The sequence below is a fragment of the Rhineura floridana genome, chromosome 8, assembly GCF_030035675.1.
Source record: "Rhineura floridana isolate rRhiFlo1 chromosome 8, rRhiFlo1.hap2, whole genome shotgun sequence".
In the NCBI taxonomy this organism is placed as follows: Eukaryota; Metazoa; Chordata; class Lepidosauria; order Squamata; family Rhineuridae; genus Rhineura; species Rhineura floridana.
The window spans coordinates 54,137,065-54,156,113 of record NC_084487.1 but is presented as its reverse complement, the minus strand read 5'-3'; the positions used below and the strand labels follow the sequence as shown (position 1 = coordinate 54,156,113).

At 44.1% G+C, this 19,049-nt stretch overlaps 1 long non-coding RNA gene across 1 annotated transcript in view; it reads left to right on the top strand.

Moving 5' to 3' along the window:
• LOC133390596 (uncharacterized) overlaps positions 1 to 19,049 on the top strand; it is a 76,272-nt gene that overhangs the window by 39,180 nt on the left and 18,043 nt on the right. The gene's annotated exons all lie outside the window — the stretch shown is intronic.

Below are 19,049 nucleotides of genomic sequence, written 5' to 3'. Positions count from 1 at the left end.
ATACAAAGTTGGGGGGGCATAGCTAATACCGTGGAAGACAGAAACAAAATTCAAAGGGACCTTGATGGGCTGGAGCATTGGGCTGAAAACAACAGAATGAAATTCAACAGGGATAAATGCAAAGTTCTACACTTAGGAAAAAGAAACCAAATGCACAGTTATAAGATGGGGGATACTTGGCTCAGCAGTACGACATGGGAGAAGGATCTTGGAATTGTCGTTGATCACAAGCTGAATGTGAGCCAACAGTGTGATGTGGCTGCAAAAAAGGCAAATGCTATATTAGGCTGCATTAACAGAAGTATAGTTTCCAAATCTCGTGAAGTACTAGTTCCCCTCTATTCAGGCCTCATCTTGAATACTGCATCCAGTTCTGGTCTCTGCACTTCAAGAAGGATGCAGACAAACTGGAACAGGTTCAGATGAGGGCAACAAAGATGATCAGGGGATTGGAAACAAAGCCCTATGAGGAGAGACTGAAAGAACTGGGCATGTTTACCCTAGAGAAGAGAAGACTGAGGGGAGATATGATAGCACTCTTCAAGTACATGAAAGGTTGTAACACAGAGGAGGGCCAGGATCTCTCCTCGATCATCCTAGAGTGCAGGACACGGAATAATGGGCTCAAGTTGCAGGAAGCCAGATTTCTAACTGTTAGAGCCATACGACCATGGAACCAATTACCTAGAGAGGTAGTGGGCTCTCCAACACTGGAGGCATTCAAGAGGCAGCTGGACAGCCATCTGTCAGGAATGCTTTGATTTGGATTCCTGCATTGAGCAGGGGGTTGGACTCGATGGCCTTATAGGCCCCTTCCAACTCTACTATTCTATGATTCTATGATTCTACTCTTCTGCCATCCCTGGCATGTTTTAAATAGCTAAATACCGAAAACTTGCCAAAGGACTTTCGGTGAACTCCATGGCTGAGCTGGAATTAACCTGTTGTGTCCCATATACAAAGCCGACACTGTGTGCATTGTACCATACCATGACAACCTTTTCAGACACCTCCTTGGCATGACATCTACTAATCCCAGGGAATGTTAACACAATAGAAAATAAGTAAGGGACCAAGAAATGAAGGAAGACCTCTCTCCTTTTCAGCTGTTGCGCTTGTATATTTAAAATCAGCAGTATTGCCATTCCCATGTTTTCACAGTTCATTGATCTAGGTTTCAAAAACAGATTTTAAAAGACTGTATTATGCATTATGTATTATCTGGCTCTGGGTTACACCGGCATCATGTTGAGTGGTATATTTAGAAGGGCAACATACTGCATACTGATAAAATCTCAAAATCCAGCCAGGTTGTGTTACTGAGCAGCAGTCCTAATAAAACAAGCTTGTTACTCAGTAGTTCTTATCAGGGATCTGTAAGTTCTGCATTTTGCTGAAGTAAATTTAATAACTAATAATTTTTATTATTTGCCTCATTTGAGACTATGATCTTAATTTGTATCAATACAAGGACTCAAGCAGGGCAAATCAACCAGGATTTTCTGATATATAACAGTAGTCTTGCAGCAGTATATAACCAGTGTTTGACACAGGAATTAGGCCAATGTATCTGAAGATCTTTCTTATAGTAGTGATACATTTGTTCCAGCTGATAGAACTTTAGAATCAAATAACTCTTTTTTCTAAGGTACTATATTTTAGATCTTTACAGTTGTGGATTGTCTTTGTATCTACTGCTGATTGATGGTTACATAAACACTGTGATGACTAATACTTGATATCACCCAATCTATATATGTATGTGTCATTGAGCAGGAATACTGTTCCCTTTTTGAGAGTAAGATTGAACACAATGGGATATACTTCTGAGAACACATACATATTTTACTTTTATTTACTTAAACATTTCTGTCACACCCACCTAGTGCCAATGTACCACCCAGAGCAACTTACAACGATTTGAAATCACAATACCTAAAAAAAGAATACAACAATAAATATGTATACAACATAAACAACATTTTGCTGGCAGCTACACATCCAAACACATGCCCTTTTGACCCCTGTCCCTATTTTCTTATCAAATCTAGAAGGGGTGGGAGTTGACTGGTTGGGACCAGAGTGTGGTTAATGCTTCACTGCATGAGGGATGGTCCCTGCGGCCTTGAAAGAGGTGATGGTGAGGCCACTTCTAAAGACACTGGCTCTGGACTTTTTGAATTGGAATAACTGTCAACCAGGTGCAAATAGCCCCTTCTTGGGGAAGGTGGTGGAGAGTGTAATGGTGAGGCAGCTGCAGGCTTGGATGACACAGATTATCTACATCCATTCCAATCTGGGTTCAGACTTTGCCATGGGACTGAGCCAGCCTTAGTTGCCCTTATAGATGACCTCTATAGATAGCGGGACATGGGAAATGCTACCTTGCTCCTGCTTTTCGATCTCTCTGTGGCTTTCAATACCATTGACCATGGCAACCTCCTGGAACAGCTCCATGGAATGGGAATTGGGGGGACTGTGTTACGGTGGTTCCAGTTCTATCTACAGTGAGTCCAGAGAGTAGCGTTGAGTGTAGGGATGGTATCCGCATTTCAGGGCTGGTTCGATTTTTACTCTGTTGAACTTCCTTCCAGTACTGCTTTGTTGGGGGTCAATGTTCACTATTTGCAATAAATACTGTTTTGGTTTTCTTCTGCAAAAATATTAATATTAATATTGATATTTTTTAAAGTACAATTTTAAATAGATTTTTTTAAAAAATCAATATTTTTGAGATGAATTTTAAAAAATCTGCTTCAGCCACAGAAAACTGCTAGAAGAAAACCCGAACCACGAGGAACCCCCCCCCAAAAAATAAATAGGAAATTTGGTGTCAAATTTGAATTTTGTGGAATTCTAGCATATCCCTAGTCTGGTGATTGTTTTTCAGTCTCCTGGCAGTTGCACTATGGGGTGCCCAATGCTATTTACTATCGATATGAAGCTGCTGGGAGCGGTCATTAGGAGTTTTGGAGCTTACTAGTTAAACTCAGTTCTGCTTCTCCATAACATCTGAATCAGGAGAGGCTATGAGGGCCTTGGAGCAGTGTCTGGACATAGTGGTGGAATGGATGAAGGAAAATAAGCTGAGCTTGTATCTTGTAAGACAGAGGCACTGTAGATGGTAGTGCTTCCCGTGCTGAGAAATTGGTTAATTACCTGTGCTGGATGGGACTACACTCCCCCCTAAAGGAGTAGGTACACAGTCTGGGGGTGCTTTCACTGAAGGCCCAGGTAACCTTAGTGGCTAGAAGTGCCTTTTATCAGCTGCATCTGGCGAGACAACTACAACCATTCCTGTAGTTTATGCATTGGTGACTTCAAGACTGGATTACTGCAATGCACTCTATTTGGGGCTTCCCTTGCACTTGACCCAGAAACAGCAATTAGTGCAGAATGCTGCAGCCAGACTGCTGATGGGGATGTTACCCTGTCAGCATGTAACACCTCTTCTCATGGATCTGCACTGACTGCCAATTTGTTACTGGGCAAAGTTCAAGGTGTTACTACTACTTAACAGCTTGGGCCCAATTTACTTGCGAGACTGCCTTACCCCATATGTGCCCATTTGAGCACTTCATTCTACATAACAATCACTGTTACAGGTGCCACAGAATACTCATTTGTAAGAAATTGTTCTTTTAGTGTGGCAGCACCTAGTCTTTGGAACTCCCTGCCAACTGATATCAGGCAGACACCTTCACTGTATTCCTTTTGGTGCCTATTTAAAACATTTATGTTTATGCAAGCCTTTCCAGACACAGAGATGTTGATCTGTTTTAATTTTTTCAGTTTGTAGCTGTTTTAAATCTGATTCTAATTACTTGTTTTAACTGTTTTATTGATACTTTTAATGTTTTTGTAAAGTGCTTATACGTCTTTACATTCAGGCAGTATATACATTTTGTTAAAAGAAATAAAACATTTTAAAAGCAACAGTGGCAGAGATCACAGGTAAAAAAAATGATCTTTTCAGATAATATTTGGGCCAAAGTCTGGAATAAAGTCTGTAATAAAAAATATATTTACCAGCAAGCAAAAGACAGCTGGAGAGGGGGATCATCTGTGCTCCACAATTTTGGTGTAGCAACTGAAAAAGCCCTATCTCTTCTTGTCTCTGCCCTACGCAGGACACAGAGAAGGGCTCTCTTTCTGATCTTGAGGAATAGACAGGATGATGTGAGATTGATAAGACTTTTCCTCAGGTATCCTGGACACAACCTATTTAGAACTTTAAAGGTAAACACTAATATTTTGAATTCTCTCCAGAAGCAAATTAGCAGCCAGTGCATGTTGCGCTGTGTGTAATTTGTGTGCTTAATTTCGTTTAAAAGCGACACCACAGCAAAAGAGTAACAGCAGATGTTGAAATGCGAGTGTGCCAGCATGTGCGTGCGTTTACCTAAGAAAGCAGGCTTTTACCCTGCATCAGCATCACTGAGACTTGAGACTTAGTAAAATAAGAAAAGCTACTTTATTTATAGAAATACACAGTAGATAGAAAAGCATACCTAGTTCTAACTAACTAGCTAAGTTGGAGGCGTAACACCCAGGTGTGGGAGTTAGCCTCATGGCTTGGAGAGAGAGCAGAGACAAAGGGATGTCTCCTCTCTCCCAGACAGACAGAGAAGAAAGGAAGGGAAAGGGCGGAAGGAGGACAGGCAGGTAAGCTTCCCTAAAGAGGTAACAGTCTAGCGACAGAAGGAAGTCAGTCAGAGCATCACAGGTAAAGGTAAACAAGCCTATCCATTTGGAGGACCCTAGCTCTATTTCCCTTCTGGAGCACAAACAAAATAACAAAACAGGAGTTGCTCTTGCCCCACTTCTAACAGTGCAGACTACGGATGGGGGAGAAATTTGATTCCATTCTTATTTAAAGTTGAATAGACCAAATTCACACTTTCCGAACAATATGAGAAGAAAACACAGCCATCCTTCAAAATTCACACTTATCTGTATTTTGTGATGCAGTTCTCTAAACAATGTTTACAAAAATGCATATTTTAGAAGTGTGCCTATATTAGTGAAAATAACACACAACAATACATTATATTAGCAGAAACTGCTTGCAAGAATGTGTACATTAGTCAACATGGCATCCAAAAATGTAATTAGGAGAAATTCACACTAAATGCTGAAGAAATTTCATGAGGATTTTTTAAAAACAAAATTCACAAATTGCTGCAGAAATGTGGAGAACTGAAGTAAAGATTAGAAAAATGAGAAACTGAGAGAGAAAATTGTCAGATCCTTCCATCGTAGTGCAGATATTGCAGGACAAGTATAACCTGGTCCCATGGGCATGCACCCACTAATATCCTGGCTCTGGTATTCTGAACCATCTGCAGCTTCCAAAGATTCTTCAAAGTTAGCCTCATGTGAAGCACATATCAGTAAGCCAATCTTGGCATAACTATGGCATCTGTTACTATAGCTAGATCTGTCTTCTTCTGGAATGGGCACAGCTGGTGCACCAGCCTAAGCTGAGCGAAAGCACTTTTGCCACCTGGTCATCTAGACAGAAAGCTGTAAACAGAAAAACTACAAAACTGTGAACCTGATTTTTCATAAGAAGTACAACCTTATCCAAAACAGGCTGAATCCCTATTCCAGAATTTGTCTCTCTACTGACCATCCAGCCCTCATCCAGCCCATTACCACTTCTAGGTTCAGAAAGACAATGTCATGTGAATCATAGACCATAGAATCATAAAATAATAGCGTTGAAAGGGGCCTATAAGGTCATCAAGTCCGATTCCCTGTTCAATGCAAGAATCCAGCTTAAAGCACACCAACAGGTAGCTGTCCAGCTGCCAACTGTGCACTTGGTTTCTTTTTCCTAGGTGTAGAACTTTGCACTAATTCCTGTTAAATTTCATTCTGTTGTGTTCAGCCCAATGTTCCAGCCCATCAAGATCACTTTGAATTTTGTTTCTGTCCTCCAGTATATTAGCTGTCCCTCCCAATTTTGTATCATCTGCCAATCTGATAAGCATTCACTGTACCTCCTTATCCAAGATATTAATAAAAATGTTGAAGAGCATTGGGCCTTGGCCCAGAACCAAGCCCTGCCATTCCCACTCACTACATCCCCCCACTTTCAGAAGAAACCTTTGATAAGAACTGTTTGAGTACAGTTCTGTAGACAACTGTGGATCCACCTGATAGTTGTTCCATCCAGCCCACATTTGGTTTGGCTTGCTAAGCAGATAATCAGAGTATTGTGGGATATTTAGTCAAAAGCTTTGCTGAAGTCATGATATATTATGTCTACAGTATTCCCACAGTCTACCAAGGAGGCTACCCAATCAAAAAGTTGCTAACAGCTCACTAATCTCAGCTCATTCTCAGCTTTAGCCTTCCTGATGCCATCCCTGCAATTCTGTGCTACCTGTCTGTAGTCTTCCTGGCCTTCCTTCCACTTGCTGTATGTGTCCTTTATTGTTGTCAGTTCATCAATAAGCTTTTTCTGAAACCATATTGGCTTCTTCTGCTGTCTTCCACCTTTTTTCATTTTTGGAATTGTTTGCAATTGCTCCTTTAGAATTTCCTTTTTAGAAACTCTCACCCATCTTGGACTCCATTTCTGGTTGGGTCACTTTCCATGGAATCTTACTTATCATTGTTCTAAGTTTATTAAAACTGGCTTTCCTGAAGTCCAGGGTATGCATATGGCTACTGTCAGCCTTTGCTTCCGTTAAAATCAAGAACTCAAGTATAACATGGTCACTTTCCCCAAGAGTTACCATAACTGCCACTTCATCCACCAAGTCATCTCTATTGGTTAGAATCAAGTCAAGGATAGCTGATCCTTTAGTTGCTTTCTCCACTTTCTTTTTGTTCTTGTTATATGCTTTCAAGTCGATTACGACTTATGGCGACCCTATGAATTGGTGACCTCCAATAGCATCTGTTGTGAACCACCCTGTTCAGATCTTGTAAGTTCAGGTCTGTGGCTTCCTTTATGGAATCAATCCACCTCTTGTTTGGCCTTCCTCTTTTTCTACTCCCTTCTGTTTTTTCCAGCATTATTGTCTTTTCCAGTGAATCATGTCTTCTCAATATGTGTCCAAAGTATGCTAATCTCAGTTTCATCATTTTAGCTTCTAGTGATAGTTCTGGTTTAATTTGTTCTAACACCTAATTGCTTGTCTTTTTCACGGTCCATGGTATCCATGGTATCCCACCAAGTTTCAGTTATACCTATCAATTAGTATTTACCCTCCTGCATTAAGAGTTCAAATTCATCCTGTTTGTTTCTCATACTCTGGGCATTAGTCTACAGATATTGAAGACCATGTGACTTACAGTCTGGCTTCCTTCCTACATTTTTATGAAGACTATTATTGGGCCCCATTAAAGCCATTCTCTCAATTCCTGTTACTGTGCATAAGCTGTCGTCAGTTGTTATCTCCAAGTTTAAGTCTCCCTTCCCCTTAGGGTTCAGTTTAAAGCCCTGCTGATGAAGTTCTCCATGCTGTGGCCAAACACATTCTTCCCAGTCCTTGTGATGTGCAACCCATCACTTGCCAGCAGCAGTCCATCTTCCAGGAAGCGTAGTCTGTGGTCCCAGAATCCATATCTCTCATGTTGGCACAACCTTTGTAGTCAGCTGTTCACTTGGAGTATTTTTCTTTCCCTTTCTACTCCTCTTCTAAGTACCAAAAGGATGGATTAGAAAAGTCTTTGAGTTTCCTTCCCAGAACTTGTAAGTCTGATGTGATTTCTTCATTGTTCTGCTTGGCAGTATCACTTGTTCCCACATGGATGAGAAGAAAGGGATATTTGTCAGTGGGCTTTATGAGTGATGGCAACCCTTCAGTCACATCTCTAATTCATCCTCCATATTTATTTATTTATTTATTTTATTTATTAAATTTATATACCGCCCGACTAGCAATAGCTCTCTGGGCGGTGAACATAAAACAGCATAAAAATACAATAAATAACAAAACAATACTAAAATACAAGCAACAATCCAACACAATAAACATTTTTAAAATTAAATCAGTGTAACTTAAAATGCTTCAGAGAATAGGAAGGTTTTGACCTGGCGCCGGAAGGAGAGCAGAGTCGGCGCCAGGCGTACTTCCTCAGGGAGGATGTTCCATAGTTCGGGGGCCACCACTGAGAAGGCCCTAGATCTTGTCATCACCCTCCGGGCCTCCCTGTGAGTTGGAACCCGGAGGAGGGCCTTCGTAGCAGAACGTAGTGCACGGGCCGGTTCATATCGGAAGAGGCGTTCCGCAAGGTATCGTGGTCCCGCACCGTATAAGGCTTTATAGGTTAATACCAACACTTTGAATCTAGCCCAGAAACATATTGGCAACCAGTGCAAGCTGGCCAGAACAGGTGTTATATGCTCGGACCGCTTGGTCCTTGTCAGCAATCTGGCCGCCGCATTTTGCACTAGTTGTAGCTTCCGAACTGTCTTCAAAGGTAGCCCTACGTAAAGCGCATTACAGTAATCCAAACGTGAGGTTACCAGAGCATGTACCACTGATGTAAGGTCCTCTTTACTCAAATAGGGACGTAGCTGGGCTACCAACCGAAGTTGGTAAAACGCATTCCTAACCACCGAGGCTACTTGAGCCTCAAGTGAGAGGGAAGAGTCTAAAAAGACTCCCAGACTACGAACCCGGTCCTTTAGGGGGAGTGTAACCCCGTCCAGGACAGGGTATATATCCACCATCCGATCAGAGAACCCGTCCACCAACAGCATCTCAGTCTTGTCTGGATTGAGCTTCAGTTTGTTAACTCTCATCCAGTCCATTGTCGAGGCCAGGCAACGGTTCAGCAAATCGACAGCCTCACCTGAAGAAGATGAAAAGGAGAAGTAGAGCTGCGTGTCATCAGCATACTGATGACAACGCACTCCAAAACTCCTGATGACCTCTCCCAACGGCTTCATGTAGATATTAAAAAGCAGGGGGGACAAAACTGACCCCTGCGGGACCCCATATTGGAGAGCCCGCGGTGTCGAGCAATGTTCCCCAAGCACTACCTTCTGGAGACGACCCGCCAAGTAGGAGCGGAACCACTGCCAAGCAGTACCTCCAACTCCCAACTCCGCGAGCCTCTCCAGAAGGATACCATGGTCGATGGTATCAAAAGCCGCTGAGAGATCAAGGAGAATCAACAGAGTTACACTCCCTCTGTCTTTTTCCCGACATAGGTCATCGTACAGGGCGACCAAGGCTGTCTCAGTGCCAAAACCGGGCCTAAAACCCGATTGAAATGGATCTAGATAATCAGTTTCATCCAATAGCGCCTGGAGCTGGCCAGCAACCACCCGTTCCAAGACCTTGCCTAGGAATGGAACATTCACCACTGGCCTGTAGCTGTTAAAATTGTCTGGGTCCAAGGAAGGCTTTTTCAGGAGTGGTCTCACCACTGCCTCTTTCAGACAGCCCGGGACCACTCCCTCTCGTAAAGAGGCATTTATCACTTCCTTGGCCCAGCTACCTGTTCCATTCCTACTAGTTTTTATCAGCCAGGAGGGGCAAGGATCCAGTACCGAAGTGGTTGCACGTACCTGTCCAAGCACCTTGTCCACGTCCTCGAGTTGAACCAACTGAAGCTCATCCAACAAAACAGGACAAGACTGTGCTCCGGACATCTCACTAGGATCTACTGCTATAACTTGAGAGTCTAGGTCCTGGCGGATACATGAGATCTTATTCTGGAAGTGATCGGCAAACTGATTACAGCGGGCCTCCGATGATTCCACCGTGTCCGGAGGGTTTGAATGGAGAAGCCCCCGGACAACTCGAAAGAGCTCCGCTGGGCGGCAAAGAGATGATTTAATAGTGGCAGCAAAATGATGTTTTTTAGCTGCCTTCACTGCTCCTACATAGAGCTTAGTCGAAGCACTAACCAGCGCATAATTGTATCCGTCGGGAGTTCGTCTCCATTTCCGCTCAAGCCTCCTCCTATCTTGCTTCATCGCTCTCAGCTCCGGAGTATACCATGGAGCTGTATGAGCTCTACACAGGAGAGGGCGTGCAGGAGCGATCGTGTTTACAGCCCGGGTCATCTCCGTATTCCACAGAGCGACCAGGGCTTCAGCAGGAGCGCCAGTCCTATCAGCCGGAAAATCCCCCAGAGCCCTTTGAAAACCTTCAGGATCCATTAGTCTCCGGGGGCGGACCATTTTAATAAGTCCCCCACCCTTGCAGAGGGAAGAGGTTACTGAAAGTCTAAACTTCAGCAAGCAGTGGTCTGTCCATGACAAAGGGAGTGTTGTAAAACTCCCCACATCCAGATCACTTTCCCCATGCTCAGTAGCAAAAACAAGGTCTAGAGTGTGCCCCGATACATGTGTTGGACCACTAACATATTGAGACAGCCCCATGGCTGTCATGGAAGCCATGAAGTCCTGAGCCGCGCCAGACAAAGTGGTCTCGGCATGAATGTTGAAATCCCCCAGTACTATTAGTCTGGGGGACCTCAACAATATATCCGAGACCACTTCCGCCAGCTCAGTTAGGGAAGCCATTGGGCAGCAAGGTGGGCGGTACACCAAAAGGATTCCCAGCCTGTCCCTCTGGCCCAACACAAGGTGCAAACACTCCAGGCCAGTAACTGAATGAACATGGTGCTTGGTGAGTGAGATGGAACTCTTATAGACGACAGCAACCCCACCTCCCCGACCCTCAGATCTACCATGATGCTGAACCAAGTACCCCGGTGGGCAGAGCTGAGAGAGACCAACTCCTCCCTGCTCACCCACCCAGGTCTCGGTTATACATGCCAGATCGGCTGCCTCATGCACAATCAAATCATGGACGAGGGAGGTTTTATTATATACCGATCTGGCATTTAATAACAGCAACTGGAGATCTGAGAGTTGGCTGATAGGACTACCAACGACCTTGCGGGTGTGGGAAGGACCGGAACAAGGCACAGCCACAACATGTCTGGACCGCGTTCCCCTTACCTGGCACGTCCTTCTCACAGCGCCATACCTTCCTTTGCCCGTCACTACGGCAATTGGGGCCCCCTCAAGTCTCCCCACCTGATGGAGAAAACTCTCTCCGAAGCACATAATACAACTAAAATATACAACAATTAAACGTATAAAAACAGCTATATATACAGCCATATATACAGCATATAAACATACACACTCACTCAGACATACATTCATATAATCAGGCACCCATTCATCTCAAATTGCATCAACACACCAACAAAAAAGTAAAAAAAAATAAAAAAGTCTATGGGTCTTCTTGGCATACCTGGGTTTCAATCCCAAGCAGTAGGGAGCCTCCCATTACTACTACTCTTCTCTTCTTGTTGTGGTGGTGTGTGGTTTCAATGCCTCTGTTTGGCTGAGCTTCAGCCTTTCACTTGCTTTTGTGCAGGGTCTCCTGTAATTCTTCCTCTGCAGGCTGTCCTCCAGTCTCATCCTCAAACGCCTGAAAGCATTTCCATAGTTCCACTGGTGCAAGGTGTCTTCTAGCTCTTCTGCTCCAGTCACCCTTTCCTACTGAGTTTCTTCCACTTCATTATTCCTCTCCTCAACACTCTCCTGTTCTGCTTCAACATGCTGTTGTTCTTCCATGTCCTGTACTTCTCTTTGCTGTTCTTCCAGAATTCTGTCTAAGAACACATCAACTTCTCTTATACCCTTGAGTGTGCCCGCCTGCCACTCTAGGCCTCTAACTTTTTCTTTCAACAGCACTACCAGCTTGCACTTTTTGCATGTGTACACCATATTATTCTCAGGCAAGAAAACAAACGTTGCACACATCTTGCAGGTCACCATCACTGGAGTGTCCTTTCCATCCATAGTTGCTATTACCTTTTGTTTCTTTTTTTCTAATTATATGGGAATGTCCTGTGCTTGTCCTGTTTGTCTTGAAGGTTAACAGGTAAGTCCCACTGGCATGTGGTGTGTGCGACAATAATTCTTTTGTAAGGGACCTCCCACCTGATCTCCCCCACCAAACTCCACTACCAAACTCTTGCTAGATCTACTTGTTTGCTTGGTCTCTGAGAGCTGGCTCACTTGTGTATCCTCTGGACCAGCTGAGACAGCTCACTCTGCTCTGCATGGTTAGGAGTTAGGAAACAGAATGAACCTCCCAATGCACACAGCTGCTGCTAGTTGCACTCAGCAGTTATCAGGCCACTCCCTTTCAGTTAACTCTTATCAGGACATGCCACTTCCACTCAAGCTGCTATTGAGCACTTCAGCCTTTCCACCTCCCAGCTAAGCATACAGTGATTCAGAACAGCTAAACACATGGTCAGAGCACACAGTCAGAGCACTTGGTGACTCTAAACACACAGCCTCCTGGGGTTACTCCAGGTCACTCATCTCTTTGCCTGTGTCTCTCCCTCCCATACCTCCTCTGACAAACTCCTGTTAGCTCTACCTGTTTGCTCACTCTCCGAGAGCTGGCTCATTTGTATATCATCTGGACCAGCTGAGTTAGCTCCCTCTGCTCTGCTCAGTTAGGAGTCAGGAAACAGAATGCGATTCCACTGATAGTTACTTTTGTTGATATAGGTGGCAAAATTGATTTTTCAAAATTCAGTTGTTAAAAAGAAAAGTAGAGAACATCCTTGTTAGCAATTTACAAAATTCACACATTGAATAATATGATCAATAGACACAAATGAAAACAAATTTACATGTTGCATTCAACTATGCCCAGACATTTGTTAAAAAAGGGTAAAACTAGGAAGTTTCAGTAATCATACTATAATAAATTATTCCATCCTAATACTCATTTTGTAATCATTAAAGTCTAATGAGAACCTATCAAAAGAATAGAAAAGGACAGTATATCAAGGATGGTAGAAAATATGATTTCAATAAGACCCTTAAGTATGTAAGTGTTAGGCAAGAAAAATGCCACTTCTTGATTTATTGGAGAGCTTTGCTTTGCTAAGTGCCTAATATTGCATTTATTATAATGTATGTTCTGTCATGCCTTATTGATTAAATTAAAAGTTCATCATAAATTAAATATATTTTAAGAAACAAACTGAACAATTAGTTTGTTTCTAATTATTATCAATAGCAGCTGGTGCAAAAAGGCATGGATATCAAGTGCACAGACGAAAAGATCAGGGCTATTTTATCTTTTTATTCATTGCTCACATAATGCCTAATATAAGAAAAGGCAACCATGTGAGTGTTTCATTATGCAAATAGCATTATTGCATTTGGGTACAGATCAGAAGAATTCTAGACCTAGCAACATTATTTTCTGAGAAGAAGTAGATTGTTGACAAAGTGTATAAAAGCAAGTACCGATCAGTGTTAACGAATGGCCCATTAGAAAATGCCAGCTGGGAGCCAAAAGAATGTAAAATAAGTATTTTAACTCTGAGGCCTCAATCCTATGGTCCCTGTAATAATAATAATAATAATAATAATAATAATAATAATAATATATAGCCTGCCCTTCCTGCCAAAAGTGCCCAGGGCAGCAAGCGTAAAAAAGGATGTAACAAGAAAAAGAAAAACATACTAAAACTAGTTTAAAGCATTCCAAAACAAATTACAATTTTAAAAAATTCTAGAACACAGTTTAAAATATTGTTAAACACAGTTTAAACTGTTATAAAACACAGCTTAAAAATATTCTTTCATCTGTGATCTTCAGGTTGCCAGGAACAGTCCCCTTCTGCCATCAAATACCTAGGTAAAGAGGAATGTCTTCAAACTCTTCTTGAAAGTCATTGGTGATGGAGACAGATGCATCTCACTGGGGAAGACATTCCATAAATGGGGAGCCACTACTGAAAAGGTCCTGACATAAGTCAGCCCCTACTGGGCAGCCCTCAATGGCAACACCACCAACAAAGCCTTCGCCTGTCGATGGTAGGGTCCAAGATGTATCATAATGGGGAAAGCATTCTTTTAGATACTTGGGTTCCAAGCCATATAAGGCTTTATATGCTAGTACTAACACATTGGATTGGGCCCAGCAGCTCACTGGCAGCCAGTGTAGCACTTTCAGGATCAGTGACACGTGGTTCCGTTAGGCTGCCCCAATTACCAGCTTAGCAGCCACATTCTCAAATCAAGAGAAGTGTAAAGTCCAAAGGATAATTATGTTCTAATCCACACGTTAGTCCAGGAGGTGCGGATCAGGTGGTTGCATCGGAAATTCACAGAAATCAAATTCTTCAAGCACTCCTAGCTTGGTGAGAAAACTCCTAACTCTAGCCTTAGCCATGCAAAAGGCTAGGTGCTGTTGGCATGGATTTTAATGGATAAAGAATATGGAATATTAAATGGAAAGAGAACTGATGGGCTGCTTGGCTAAATAAAGCTGAACAGTATAATGAAAAGGAGGGACCTGAGAAAATGAGATGCCGAGGCAGAAGAATGGCAGAAACGGGAATGGAAGTAAGTAGTAGGGAAATGAAAGTCAGGTGAGCAACTGGGACAGAAGGGTCTGTGTGTTGTCTGCAGAAGTGAACATACACAGCATTACACTGTTCATGGGCCAGTTCAGTTCATAAAATTTAACTCTCCTGCCCCACAAATATATCAGCTCTTCAGTCCTCCTGGACCATAGTCTTCAATCTGCACACGTTTTGCACAGCATCTACATGATGTCCTCATCCAGGGCTGTGGAGTCAGAGTCGTGGAGTCAGAGTCGTGGAGTCAGAGTCGTGGAGTCAGAGTCGTGGAGTCAGAGTCGGAAGCAATTTTGGGTGGAGTCCGAGTCAGAAGAAATGTACTGACTCCGACTTCAAAATAAATTTTGATTGACAAATTTTTTAAAATATAAATTCAAAATGTCAAAGAAGCTTCCCATGAAGTCAGCTGTAGTTGAGCATTTCACCATAACTCAAGATGGAAAACATTTTGTGTGTCAGTGTATGACACAGGACACAGATGAAGACAAATGCTGTGATGCCAAGATCAGCACATATTCAGGCAATGATAAAAATGCTCCTATGAGAGCTTCCAATTTAAAAAGACATTTACAGCACTTTCCAGGGCTGTGGAGTTGGAAGCAATTTTGGGTGGAGTTGGAGTCAGAGTCGAAGGTTTGGCGTACCAACTCCACAGCCCTGTCCTCATCAAAATGCTGTTCCATATTATTTTCCTATTTAATTTGGATTTACTGCTTCCATGGAAAATCTAATAAGAAACACACACATACCTGCTAGAAACAGTAAATCTGCCACCCTGGGCTCCTGCTGGGAGGAAGGGTGGGATATAAATCAAATAATAAATTAATTAATTAATTAAAGGGGGGGAGAAATATGAGATGGCATTTCAATGAGAATGATGAGATGAGGACACTAAGAACAACTTATATGCGTGAGCATTATCAAGTCCACAATAAACCACCCTGTGGAAGTGCCTTGTTCCTTTCATTGCTAAATAAATAAATAAATAAATAAATAATAATAATAATAATAATAATAATAATAATAATAATAATAATAATAATAATAATAAAATTTATTTCTGAGTCGCCTATCTGGCCAAAAAACGGCCACTCTAGGTGACGTACAATCCATTAATAAAATACAATAACAATAATTAAACACAATAATTAATAGGTTAAAACCAAGAACTATAATTAACAGCAGCAGCAAAACTAACTCGCCACAGAAATCCCTTAGGCCTGCCTGAAGAGCCAGGTCTTTAAGGCCCAGCGGCAAACATTCAGGGAAGGGGCATGACGAAGATCGAACGGGAGGGAGTTCCAGAGAGTGGGGGCCGCCACCGAAAATGCCCTCTCTCTAGTCCTCACCAACCGAGCTGATTTAGCTGATGGAACTGAGAGAAGGCCCTGTGTGGCTGATCTTGTTTGGCAGCATAATTGGTGATACTGGTGGCGCTCCTCCAGATAAGCTGGGCCGAGACCATATAGGGATTTAAAGGTCATCACCAACACCTTGAATTGGGCCCGGTAAGCAACTGGCAGTCAGTGTAGATCTACCAACACTGGGGTGATGTGATCATAGCGATGGCTGTTCTTAATTAAACGTGCCGCCACATTCTGTATTAGTTGCAGTTTCCGGACCGTTTTCAAGGGTAACCCCACATAGAGCGCATTACAGTAATCCAAGCGAGAGGAGACCAAGGCATGTACCACCAGCGGGAGCAGATGAACAGGAAGGTAAGGTCGCAGCCTTCGTATAAGATGTAATTGATACCAAGCTGCCCTGCTCACCGCAGAAATTTGAGCCTCCATGGACAGCTGGGAGTCAAGAATGACCCCAAGGCTGCGAACCTGGTCTTTTAGGGGCAATCTTACCCCATTGAATACCAGGTCTATATCACCTAACCTTGCCTTGTCTCCCACCAGTAGCACCTCAGTCTTGTCAGGGTTTAGCTTCAGTCTGTTTCTTCCCATCCAACCACTCACGGATTCCAGGCAATTGGACATGGTCTTCACAGCCAACTCTGGTGAGGACTTGAACGAGAGATAGAGCTGAGTGTCATCTGCATATTGGTGACACTGCAGCCCAAATCTCCTGATGATAGCCCCCAGAGGCTTTACATAGATATTGAATAGCATGGGGGAGAGGATAGAGCCCTGTGGCACTCCACAAGTGAGAGGCCAAGGGTCAGAGACCTCATCCCCCAATGCTACCCGTTGGTGTCTATTGGAGAGAAAGGAGCGGAACCACCGTAAAACGGTGCCCTTTATACCCAATCCCTCCAGACGATCCAACAGGATACCATGGTCAACGGTATCAAAAGCCACCGAGAGGTCCAGGAGGACAAGGAAGCTGTATTCACCCCTATCTAATGCCCTCCTCATATCATCCACCAGAGCGACCAAGGCTGTTTCAGTTCCATGTCCAGTCCTGAAGCCCGATTGGAATGGATCTAAATAATCCACTTCATCCAAGTGTGTCTGTAGCTGATTGGCCACCACTCGTTCAATCACCTTGCCCAGAAATGGTAAATTTGAGATTGGGTGGAAGTTGTTCAGATCTTGGGGGTCCAAGGAGGACTTTTTAAAGATGGGTTTTATTATTGCTTCCTTGAGGTCTAATGGCATTACACCCTCTTCCAAGGATGCATTTACCACTGCCTTGACTCCCTCGCTCAACCTCTCTTTGCAGCTCATAATGAGCCACGATGAGCAAGGATCAAGTAAACAAGTGGTCGGCTTCACAGTTAAGAGCACCTTGTCCACATCCTCAGAAGGAAGAGGCTGAAATCAAACCCACAAGACTGGATTGCAATTGGCCGACTCTGGACCACTTACTGCGTCCACGGTGTACAGGATTAAGCTCCTTAAATGCTCAATTTTATTGGCAAAGTGCTTTGCAAATATGTCACAGGAGGTTTTTGAATATTCCATGGGCTCCTGAGTAACTGGACCGACCAGACTTCGGACCACTTGGAATAACCTCCTGGGACAGCACTCTGCGGACGCAATAGAGGCAGCAAAGAAATCCCTCTTTGTTGCCTTTGCTGCCACATGGTAGGCCGCTATTGCTGCTCTGACCTGTGTCTGATCATCTTTGGAGCGAGATTTCCGCCACCGGCGCTCTAGTCGTCTAACCTCCTGTCTCAATTTTCGCAGTCCTGGAGTGTACCACGGCGCCAATTGAGTTCTATTCAGGGGGAGAGGAGGTTTCGGAGCCACCCGGTCTAATGCCCCAGCGAGTTCTCTATTCCACTCCATCACCAGGGTTTCGACCGGGCGTCCTTCGGCAGGCTCCAATTCCCCCAGGGCATTCAGGAATTCATCTGGATCCATCAAGCGTCTGGGGCGGACCATCCTAATGGGTCCTTTTCCCCTGCGGAGGGTGTGTGGCATCAAGAGGTCCATGTGCACCAAATAGTGATCTGACCATGACACAGGGGTAGAAGAAATAGCCCCTATCTTCAGAGCACTTCCCTCCTCTCCAAGGACAAACACAAGGTCAAGAGCATGACCAGCTACATGGGTGGGCCCAGTAGTACTAAGGTACAGTTTCCAGGAAGTCATGGTTTCCATGAAATCCCAAGGGGCTCCAAGGAGGACGGTCCCAGCATGCACATTGAAGTCACCCATCACCAACAGTTCAGGGGGCATTGTTCGTACAGCTGACCAGCACCTTGGTCAGGGAGTCTGCGGTGCAGTGGGGTGGGCGGTACACAAGCAGAATCCCCAAACTGCCCTTCGGGCCCAACCTCCAGTACATGCAATCTATAAACCTGGTCCTATGGAGAGGCGGTCTGGTGAAAACCAAGGACCCCCGATAGATAACTGCCACCCCCCCTCCCTGCCTTCCCACCCTCGGCTGCTGTGCATATTGGAAACCCGGTGGACACTGTTGGTCAGTGAAGCAGGCTGTGAGACTCACAGACAGGGTTTTTTGCAAAGAGAGTGAAACCTGAAGCAGAAGGGTTAAGCCGTGAGAACAGAGCGCCAGGTTTGCCAAGGTCAGTAGCTGGCTGGGAAGCCTGATAAGGTCGGATGCTTGGAAAAGCTCAGTGTGGGGGAAAAGCTGTCTGTGAAGAGAACTGTGTTTAATGTCTTTGCCTAGTAAAGACTCTTACAAGAAACTTGCCTGGCCTGGCTTATTCCTGTTCTATGCGACTCTTGGATTCCATCCTTGTATGATCTATACACGCACACGCCAACAGACACATGGCCTCAAGTGTAGGAGCTGAGGCCTCGTCCAACCAAGTCTCCGTAATGCATGCCACGTCTGCACCCTCATCCAAGATCAGGGATTTTTTTGTGCTACAGACCTGGCATTACATAACAGCAGCCGAAGGGTGGCCGGAGTCCTGCATCACCCAGTTATCTTCTGGTTCTGGACAGGCCTGGAACAAGGGATGGGTATTACGTATCTATCTCTTGTTCCTTGAATATAACGTGGTCTGTCACCAGCACCATTCCAGTATCTGCCGCCCAACCTTCTTTTACCTTGGCCCCCCACCCTCCTCATAATGCTCCCCTTAGGTCTACACATGCCCCTATCCCCGTCCGCCAGTCAGGCAGGCCACCAACCCCAAAAACCACGCAATGCGCTCTACGTGGGGCTGCCTCTGAAGACGGTTTGGAAGCTGCAGCTTGTGCAGAATGCAGCGGCCAGATTGTTAACGGGGACCA